Here is an 11312-nt window from a genome sequence, read left to right as displayed (position 1 = left end):
CATCTTATATTATTCAAAGTTAAATACACTTTATTTTAATATTCCATTTTATGTAATATAATTGTTAACTATTTTTCTGTGATTACACATTTAGATTATTTTCAGTGTAATGTAAATAACACTATGAAGAACATCCTGTACATATATATTTGGCTAGATTTTCTCATTAGTACCTTTGGATTGACTCCCAGAAGCAGAATTACTAAGTTAAACAGTGTGAACATTTTATGACTCTTGATGTATATTATCAAATTGCTTTATAGAACAGTCAATTTGCTCCCATGTATAATACATGAAAAGGCTCATTTTAATCTCATTATAATATTCTCAGTTAAAAAAAAAACTTTACTAATTTAATAAGCAAAAGGTATCTCATTGTTTTAATTTGCATTTCTTTGATTGCTCTTGAGGCTGAACATTTTTATGTTTATTAACCATTTATGTTTCTTCATCTGTAAAGTATCTAATAATGTCCATTGTCTTTTTGCCCATATCATATGAGAGTATTAAAGTCCTGTCAGTGGTGGCTCTTCATATACAGCAGAGTTTTTACTCCTTCGTCATATTTACTGAAGACATTTTCTACTTTATTTGCCTTTTACTTTTCCATTTTTTTATTTACTGAAGTTTTTAATTTGTTTTTAGTCAAATATATAACTTTCCATTGTGGTTTCCCTTAGTGTGTTTATTCTTTTTTTTTAATGTATGATATTGAAATATAATTTATGTACAGTGAAATACACAAAACTAAACTGACATGGGTCCATGTATTTTTATTTTTTCTACAATGATCCCTCCCCTCACCTCCCACCCTTGGCAACCAACAAAGTTTCCCTCTCTATATAAATCTTTCCTTGACTCTCCACAACAACAAACTAATACTATAGTTCTCCTTCTGTGATTGACTTACTTCTCTCAGCATAATGCCCTCCAAGTTCAACCATATTATGCGGTATTTTTCAGACTCTACATTGTTCTTTAGTGCTGAATAGCATTCCATTGTGTGTATGTACCATAGTTTGGTCATCCACTCTTCTGCTGAGGGGCACGTAGGTTGTTTCCATCTTTTTGCTATTGTAAATAATGCTGTGATGAACATGAGTGTGCATATATCTGTTCCTGTCCTGGCTCTCACCTCTCTAGGATATATACCTAGTAATAGGATTGCTGGGTCCAATTCCAGCTTTCTAAGGAATCACCATACTGCTTTCCACAGTGGCCGTATCACTTCACAGTCCCACCAGCAGTGTAGGAGAGTCCCAACCTCTCCACATCCCCGCCAGCATTTGTTATTTTCTGTCTTGTTGAACCTTGCCGTCAGTGCCGGGGTGAGATGGTATCTCATTGTTGTGTTGATTTGCATCTCTCTGATGGCCAGTGATCGTGAGCATCTCTTCATGTATTTGCTGACCACCTGAATATCCTTCTTGGTAAAGTGTCTATTCATGTCTTCTACCCATTTCTCAATTGGATTGTTAATTCCTTTGGTGTTGAGGCGTTGGGGTTTTCTATAAATCTTAGAGATAAGTCCCTTGCCAGATACGTAATTATCGACAAGTATGAATTTTTTGCTGTCATTTTTGTTACGTGATTTTGTGTGGTGTCGATTTCTTTGTTCCATATAATTTTCTGTACTGATGACACATAGGTTATACCTTTTGATGGTATCCCTCATGAACCTTAGGCTTTCTTCATTTTGTTTTCACCTTTTTTCTGATTGAACCCTTTCCAAAGAAGTATACCTCACTAATTCTGTCTTCCATTGATTCAATTTTGCTCCTTTGCCCATTCAATGTCTTATCTAGTTCTGAAAATTTAGTATTAATCTTCTGGATTTCTGTCTGTAGATTTTGTATCATTTCTAATTTTTCATTTGTTTTGTCATTTTGTTCTTGTATTGTCTTTTGAAAATTGTTCTAGGGTTTTCTCTGTGTTTTCCTCAATTTTGTCAGTGTTTTCCTTGATCTGTCTCTCAATTCGTTGAAGATACCTAAATATAATTCTTTTGAATTCCTTATCAGGGAGTTTCAATGCTGCATCTTCCTCAGGGATGTGTTATGGGTCTGTATCCTGGTACCTTATTTCTCCTGCTTTATCTTGCTTCTTTGTGTGAACTGTGATACTCTGTTGTCTCCTAGTCATTGTGACGTTTTTGTGTTTGTATTTAATTGGTGATTGTGTGTTGGAGTGACTTGCCCACGATTTTCATTTTCTTTATTTTGTTTGTATGTTATCTACATAGGCAGGGTACTGTGCTGTACTCCTCTATTCACTAGTTGGCAGTACTTACATACTCACCACCCATCTCCTTTCCCATTGTCAGCCTCCCGTATGTTCCTGCCATCCTTGCCAAACAGAGTCTATTCTTAGGTCCCTAGAATCTGAATAAGAACACTGTCACTTTAAAATCCAAAGTGGCCACCACTTTAAAAGATTCAAAAGGGCTGCGCCCTCGATCACTTTAAATATCCAGAATGGCCACCACTTGTAAACATTCAAAATGGCTGCACCCTTGGTCACTTTAAATATCCAAAATGGCTGCCACTTGTAAACAATCAAAATGGTTGCACCCTCCAGACAGTGGAAGGTCCACAGCTCAGGTTGTCGCCATTTTTGCTATTTCCCTTTCTAGTCATCATCCACCAGCCCAGTTGTCCCTGAAGCCCTTGGTGACTAAGGCTGATCTTTAGGTCAATTCTCAGTTCGCAACACCACTTGGAAATAATCAGGCTGTTGGTCCCATCAGAGTAACTGATGGTCCACTGCTCCGACTGTCTCCGTACTCACTGTTTTTGTTCAAGTTTTTCCACTAGTTGGTGCCTAATCTACTTCTGTATTCTTCCTTTCAAAGCCCAAGGCTCCAGGATTATTTTCTGTATCTCTGTCAATTGGTTTCTCTTTTCTTTGTTGAAGAGAGTCTGTGTAGCTTGTCTGCCTATTCCTCCATCTTAGTGCTTTTATTCTTTAAAAGTTCTTCCACAATCAGAAAAAAAATTAATGCCTCTATATTATTTATTATTTCATTTATAAATGTTTAGATTCCTGGTGCAGATAAAATTTACTTTGGACAAAAGTCTGAAATGAGGAATTAATTTGGCTTTGTTTTATACAGTTAATTTCCCAGCACCATTGTTGCTAACCCATTTCCCCTGGTTTTGACATTTTCATTTACAGTGCCATTACTAGTAAAAATGTATGTGTGTGTTCATGGGTAGCAAGAAGTTGAGAAGGTAGGTATCAAGCATTGAATATCTTCTACCATGTTAAACCAGAACTACATTCTATTTTCAGTGGCAACATTTTTAATCAAACATCTCAATAGGTTTTATTTTTTCAGATCATTTTTAACTGCTTTAATCTTTATCTCTATCTGTTCTTATTGATAGAAAAAGCATTTTAACTACTACTTTATTGATTTTTTTTCACCACTCTTCTCCAGCACACACCTCTAAGGTCTGTTTCTTCGCTTTTAGAGTCACCTCTAAGACCTGTTTCTTTGCTCTTTCGAACATGTCATTTTTATTCCTTCTTTCGTCCATAATGCTCCTTGCCTGAAAAACCCTCTACCTGCCCATCTCCCCACAGTACTTCAATCAACCAGGTTAAGTCCTGCTTCCTCCAGTTAGCCTTAACGTTTCTATCTTCTGAATTGTAGTAGCAGTAATGGTCTGTACATAACAATTGGGCACTTTTTAAAATTCATTATATTCTATCTGTAAACCTTATTTTACCAGATATTGTGAGATTCTTTAAAAAAAAAAAAAAAAACTTTTTATTGTGACTTCAGTGAAAATTTACAGAGCAAGTCAGTTTTCCATTCAAAAATTCATACAAATTTTGTTTCATGCCGTTGATTGTAACAGCATTCATCTCACTTCCTCCCTGTGTTTCTCACATCCATTACTCCTTGTTTCCTATCCCTTCCTGACTTCTGAACTCTGTCCTTGGGCAAATGCTGCCCTTTGGATATCAAGTGGTTGATTTAATGAGTGTGTACCTCCCTGGTGTTATTTAATGTTCACCATATAGACCTGTCTGGTGTTTGGCTGAAAATTAAGCCACAGGGGTAAGTTCAGTTCCAGGTTCAAATGGTGACTAAATTCTGAGGGTTCCACTAATCTCTCTCCGTCAGTAAATCTGATCTTCTTTATGATTTTGAGTTTTGTTCCACATTTTTCTCCCACTCTATCTGGGACCTTCTAATGTGATCTCTTTCAGAGCAGTCACTAGTGGTAGCCAGGTGGCGTCTAGTTCTTCTGGTTGCAGGGTCATGGAGGGTGAGTTTTACATGGTCTATTAGTCCTTTGGATTAATATACATGACAAAATCACCCAGAACCCAAGCTAGATATAGAAGTATTCAAATTATAATAAACCTACAAGACTGAAGTCAGAGACATCAATTTGTGTACAAGGAAAAATATTTTAAGCTTCTTGCAAAGACCATTTTTTCTTTTTCTCTGTACCTAGCATTGAAAGTTGTTTTCAAAGCTACTTGTTCACAAATAAACTCCCCCCCAAAAAAACAAATAATTAGCCCATATTTCTCAGAAAGTGTTCCACAGAACCATACTTCAGTAGCATGCTAATATGTCCTGCAGTGAAAGGATTTTGTAGTGAGTAAGTTTGAGACGTGCCGAGTTGAACAAATTTCAGTAGGATTCTTTACAGCAGGACTTCTCAGAACCTTTATTACGGTACTGGCCTTAGTCAGTCAAACTTATTGGACTGTAGAACTCTTTTTATCATAGAGAATCTGTACACGTAACTTTGAAAAATAGTGCTATTTTATTCCTTTTCCTATGCACTCATATCTTTTTCTTCCTGATTTTTCTCTTCATTCATTGGTTCTCTTGCTGGGTGCATCATACATAAGGTGATTCTGTGTGTTATAAGATGCTTTGAGATGGGGATGAATGTCAGTAATAATTCACTGTCTTGGAATAATTATATCTGTTGTTGTTGTTGTTGTTGTTGTTATGTGCCATCGAGTCGGACCCGACTCATAGCGACTTCTCCTTGGGTTTCCGAGGCGATATCACTACGGAAGTAGATTGCCCAATCTTTCTTCTGAGGAGTGGCTGGTGGGTTTGAACCTCCAACCTTCTGGTTAGCAGTCAAGCCTCTTAGGCACTGTGCTACCAGAGCTCCTATAATTGTATCTAGTCCCATAAAAATAGACAAAGCTTCACCAATAGTGTAAATGTTAAGGAAAGTTATTAGGTAGCATGTAGTATCTACTTCTCTGAACATAAATTGAGTTTCCAAAAGGATTTTTGAGTTAGTATACCATTATTTGCTAGTGTGAACCTTGTTAGGAATTCAGATTGTTCATTTTTGCTATTGCATGTGTCTCTGTAATATACATTTTCATGCAGTGTTAACTATAGAAGGTGAAAAGGGAGCAGACGTTTGTATCTATATATTGTCTCTCTCCTCCTTCTTTCACTCTTCCTTTCGTGGGATACAATGCAACATTTGTTGAGAACCTCTCTACCTTCTATCTCTGATAATTCCAGGTTTCGAAGTCTGGAATATCCAAGATATTCCAAGCAATATCTTGCTTATTGTTATAAACCATAAATTATTATTAGTAGTATTATTTTGTAAACTTGCCCTGTTGTTATAAAGATTATGGCTTTGCAGAAAATGGCAGTCTGATCCTGAGTTTGCCCAATTTTAGCCAACTGGGATCTTTATAGCCATAATCAGCATCTGCTTCCCCTTCCTACTACCTCCTTTAAATTCTCCCATCATTGTCAGTTGTGTCTTCATAAAGATGTCTCACTAGTGCTTCAAATGTGGTATGTCCTGAACCCAGTGTTTTCTCTTTTCTTCTCTTCTACCTGCATTTCACTTTTTCTTCATACCTTCTCTTCATTAATACCATCACTACTCTATCAGTCACCCAAACTAGAAACCTTAGATGTATCCTTGATTCCTCTTTTTCTTTATATTTATATCTATATATCCCTCTGGGTATTTTGTTAAGTGATATTAACTTCATGCCTTTACCACTTCTTAAACCACTTCCTTACTCTATATCACTACTGCTTCTACCCTACCTGCAGCTCTTTCCACTTGTTATATCTTTCTCCATTGTTTCTTATAGTCCATCTTCTGCACTAGAGTAGAATGATCAAATTCTTATTAGTGCCTCATTTAGACACCTTTGATGGCTTCCAGTTGCCTGAAGGATAAAATCTAAATTTTCTTCTCCAGTTTGATGCCAGTCTACCTCAACAGCCTCTTTTCCACTTTTCCTTCTCATCTTGTGATTCAATCATACCTCTCTCCCCAAAATGCCTTACACTTTCATATCTTTTTTACCCTTTGCAGACACCATTCTTCCACTAATAATACTCTTCTTCCTTCTAGACCTAGAACATTAGTAAGTAACATTAGTTGTGGAATGCTGAAACTCAGGTACCACCTCCTTAGGTTTTTTGTCCCACAAAGTTGTTTTACTAAATTGAGTGAGATTTTAAGCTTCCTAGGTGCAAAATGCACACGGGCGCAGCATCCTCCTCTGACCTCCTGTAACTTCACAAGAGGGAAACAGAATCACCATTAGCAGTCCAAGGCTTATTCCATGAGGCCAGATGTATAATGACCATGCCTAGACAAGCTGGACCAAGTAATTCACTGCAGCACATTAGGGAAAGACTGTTTTGTTTTTTAAAAAATCAATAAATAAAGGCAAATTTATGTTTGTTTGTTTGTTTGTAATTTTATTGTATTGATTCAAAGAATGTGGTATTTGTTGAGGTATACTTTATAGCATCTTTGTGCCAGTTTTTGTAAATGTCTCACAAGTGCTTGAAAGGATTTGTGTTTTCTAGTAAATGAATGCAAGGTTATACATCCAATGGATCAAAATTAATACTTATCCTATTCAAATCGTCTGTATCTTTACTAATCTTTTAATCTGCTTTATTTATCAGTTACTGAGAGAAGAGTGTTATAAATGTCCCTTTATGATTGTGGTTTATCAATTTATCCCATGCATATACTCTATTTTTAATATTAATACAACTATACCAGCTTGCTTTCTTTTTTTTAATAAAATATTTCAAACAGAAGCAAAGACTAGTAAGTACAATGAACCTCCATGTGCCCATAACCTAGCTCCAACTATTATCAACTAATGCCTGATCTATCTTTCTTTCTTTCTTTCTTTTTTAAATCCCTTCACCCTTATCAAAACTGTCTCTTAAGTATCCATCTATTTCCCCTCCCTTTCCTTCCCCTCCCATCCCTGGTAACCAACAAAGAAAATTTCCTTCCCTGAGTAAACCTTTCCTTGACTTTTTACAATAATGGACTCGTATAATATTTGTCCTTCTGTGATTGACTTATTTCACTCAGCATAAATGTCTTCTAAGTTCATGCACATTATGAGGTGATTTGCTGACTTTTCATTATTCTTTAATGTTACATAGTATTCCATTGTGTATTTATATCATAGTTTGGTTATCCATTCCTCTGTTAATGGGCACTTAGGTTGTTTCTATCTCTTTGCTATTGTAAATAGTAAGTAAGGTTGGGCAGTCTACTTCCATAGTGATACCGCCTTGGAAACCCAAGGAGGAGTCGCTATGAGTCGGGTCTGACTTGATGGCACATAACAACAAATATATGTATACATGTATATGTATATGTGTATATATATATTCATTTCCTGGGTCTCACCCCTATAGGATATATACCTAGTAGAGGGATTGTTGGATCAAATGATATTTCTATGTCCAATTTTTTAAGAAATCACCATATCGTTTTCCACAATGGTTGTACCATTTTACAGTCCTACCAGCAGTGTATGAGAGTTCCAATCTCTCCACACCCTTGACAGCATTTGTTGTCTTCTGTCCTGCTGAATTTTGCTGTTATTGCTGGAGTGAGATGATATCTCATTGTTGTTTTGATTTGCATCTCTGTAATGGCTAATGAGGGAGCTCTGGTAGCATAGTGCCTAAGGCACTTGACTGCTAACCAGAAGGCTGGTGGTTCAAACCCACCAGCCACTCCTTGGAAGGAAGATGGGGCAATCTACTTCTGTAATGATACTGCCTTGGAAACCCAAGGAGGGGTCGCTATGAGTCAGGTCCGACTTGACGGCACATAACAACAACAAAAAAAACATTGGGCTATTCAGGGATCCCTGGTGGGACAGTGTTTAAAACATTTGGCTGCTAACCAAAAGATCCATGGTTTGAATCTAGTGACCATTTGGTGGGAAAAAGATGAGGCAGTCTGCTTCTGTGAAGATTTACATCCTTGGAAGCCCTATGGGGCAGTTCTACTCTGACCTATTGGATCACTATGAGTCAGAATTGACTCAATGGCAATGAGTTATTAGGTTATTCACTGCATCATTCTATATAACTGTTTAGTAGAATACTAATAAAGTACTTATATACTGACAAAGGATAATGCCAAATATATTGTTACATGGAAAAAAAAAAAGTAAAGAAAGCAAAGTGCAAAAGGGCATATTTAGTATGCTCTGATAAACAAGTTATCTTAGTATCTCTTTGTACCAAGGGTAGATTTTTTTTTTCTGGTCTACCCTTTCATTCATTAAGGTTTCGTCTTCAGGAGTCCTGTCTTCACATAGAAGTCTCAGTCTAACTCTTTACCATAGACAGGTGCATGTCAATGTCTTCAATCTTTATATGGCCTTGAAAACTCAAGCCTCAGACATCTCCTTGTCCTCTAGGGCGGCCAAATCAATTTTTCATTTTACTACTTTGTCCATAGTGATTATTTTAATAAATGGAAATTGTTTCAACAACTCTATCACCTAGAGATATGAAAATAAGATGAAGAATAATATATGCAAAGAACTTAGCTGAATACCTAATACATACTCACTCACTGCCATGGATTCAATTCTGACTCATGGTCACCCTATAGGACAGAGTAGAACTGCCCCACAGGGTTTCTAAGGCTATAAATCTTTACGGAAACAAACTGCTTCATCTTTCTCCCATGGAACAGTTGGTGGGTTCAAACTGCTCACCTTTTGATGAGCAGCCAAATGCTTTAACCACTGCACCACCAGAGCTCCTTACCTAAGGAGGAGGAGCTCAATAAACATTAACTATTGTTGCTGCTGACCTGCTTGTCTGTAAGTTTCTGTTAGGCTTTCGATATTTAGATCAATATTTCACAAACTGTTTTTTACTCATACCTCTTTTTAATAAACATAAAAGTATATCTTATTTACTATTATTTAAAATTATAAAAGCAATTTTATGTCTTAAAGAAAACAAAAGCAGTGATAATTCTCAGTGTGCTTTTAAAAGCTACATATATTTGTTCTTTCCTCTTCTTCTCCTGCAAGAGTTGATATATTCCCCTTAGATGGGGGCTTGCACCCTGGTTAAAATCCATTAATTTAGCTTATTTTCAATTTCACATTTGTTTGTTTGTTTTCCTGAGAATGCTTTAATATGCATCTTCATGCATATAACATTTTAGTCTAGCCTTCAGGTAAATTTTTAGGAGTGGAATCATTGCCAAGGGGTAGAAATATTTTTATGATTCTCAAGACATATAATAATATTTCTTCCTGAATGATTTTCCGTATTTTAGCTACTTGCAGTGCAGAGGGGAACTGATTTTACCGTAACCTTGCCATCTTCAAGAGTTAATATTTTAAATTTATTTGATAATTCTTAGGCATAAAATAGCAACTTATTATTGCTTTAATTTCCATTTCTTTGATAACTAGTGAATGTAAACTAGATGTTTATGTGACATGCATTTCTGTTTGTAAATTTTATTATTTTAATACATACCAGCAGGCATTAATCTCAAAAAGTCTTATTTTGGATTTTACATTCTGAGAAGATTTGGAAAAAGGAGAGAAATTACACTAGAAAGTGGCTGTGTTTATAAACAAGCAGTCTTGAAATACAAGCCCATTGTGGTAATTGGAAAAGTCTGTATCCCAGAATGTCCTGCTTACAAGATGCCAAGTTCACCAGCTAGCTGGGAAAAGGCAGAGTAATGTGTTTACCTTCAAGGTGGTCAGATGAGGCAAATCTGAATTCCTAAACTCCACTATTACTCTCTACCCAAGACTTACCATGGCTCAGCGTATCTTAGTGTTTACATTAAGGATTCTACCCTCCTGAAGTGTTATATGATTCTTGCTTTTTTTATACAAAAAAAAAAACAGGTTTTCACTAGGTTTGAGAATATTTTCTCTGTTTATAAATGTATTTAATAATAAAACAGGAACACATGTTCTTTTTCTGAATACCATGTTAATTCAAAAAAGTCTTTTTTCATTAAGTAATATATACACAAGGGCTACAGATTACAAAGGCGGAAAATTAAATTGTAAACTATACAAGGATGCTTAGGAGCAAACCTTAACGGGTCGTAATCAGAGATGCTAATCCGTCTACTTGCTCTGTTTGCAATGTAACATTCCTAGGGAATGCTGTCAAGGGAGAGCCTGAAATGGCTTCATAATCTCTAACCACAAAGGGATGATTCAGATCTTTATCTTTTATAAACTGCACTCATAACTTCGTTCTTTACTCACTTTCCCAAAGTCTAAATGTGTTTGGGCCAATGATTTAAAACAAGATGAAGGACTCTTTGCAGGGCCCCACACACATACACAGTTAACCCTCATAACTCAGAACCCTCATAACTTTATCTGCCTTTGAGACTTTCTGTTTTCTTACCAAATTAATAGGAACTCTGGTGGAGCTCTAGTAGCATAGTGCCTAGGGCACTTATTTGACTGCTAACCAGAAGGCTGGCAGTTCAAACCCACTATCCACTCCTCGGAAGATTGGGCAATCTACTTCCATAGTGATACCGCTTGGGAAACCCAGGGAGGGGTGGCAATGAGTTGGATCCGACTTGATATCAGTGGGTTTTTTTACCAAATTAATGTGGAGCCTAGTGACCTAGGAAAAGATAGGTATGTTCTTTGGGTAGTATGAGGGAGGGTGTATGAGATGGAGAGGATGGACCTCAAAGACACACTGAACAGAGATTCTGTTGCTGCCACACTTCTCAGTGCTGAGAACTCACATATAAAGCAGGGAGCCTGTGGAGAGAAAAAGCACTGCAAGCCCTCACATGAAAGCTCCTGTTCTCCTGTCAGCATCTTAGTCATCAGCTTCACCTTATTGATTCAAGTTATTAAAGAATGGTAAATCTGAGAGGATCCCTAGTCTGAAAGTTCCCTCTGAAGTTGTTGTTGTTGTTAAGTGCCGTCGAGTCGTTTCCGACTCATAGCGACCCCATGCACAGCAGAATGAAACACTGCCCAATCCCGCGCCAGCC

At 36.7% G+C, this 11312-nt stretch overlaps 1 protein-coding gene across 1 annotated transcript in view; it reads left to right on the top strand.

The window, feature by feature from the left end:
• LOC103196414 (exocyst complex component 6B-like) overlaps positions 1-11312 on the top strand; it is a 291567-nt gene that overhangs the window by 176841 nt on the left and 103414 nt on the right. The gene's annotated exons all lie outside the window — the stretch shown is intronic.

The sequence above is a fragment of the Orycteropus afer genome, unplaced genomic scaffold (genome assembly GCF_000298275.1).
Source record: "Orycteropus afer afer isolate SDZICR_OR568_19922 unplaced genomic scaffold, OryAfe1.0 scaffold00065, whole genome shotgun sequence".
In the NCBI taxonomy this organism is placed as follows: Eukaryota; Metazoa; Chordata; class Mammalia; order Tubulidentata; family Orycteropodidae; genus Orycteropus; species Orycteropus afer.
This window is presented reverse-complemented; position numbering and strand designations above follow the sequence as displayed.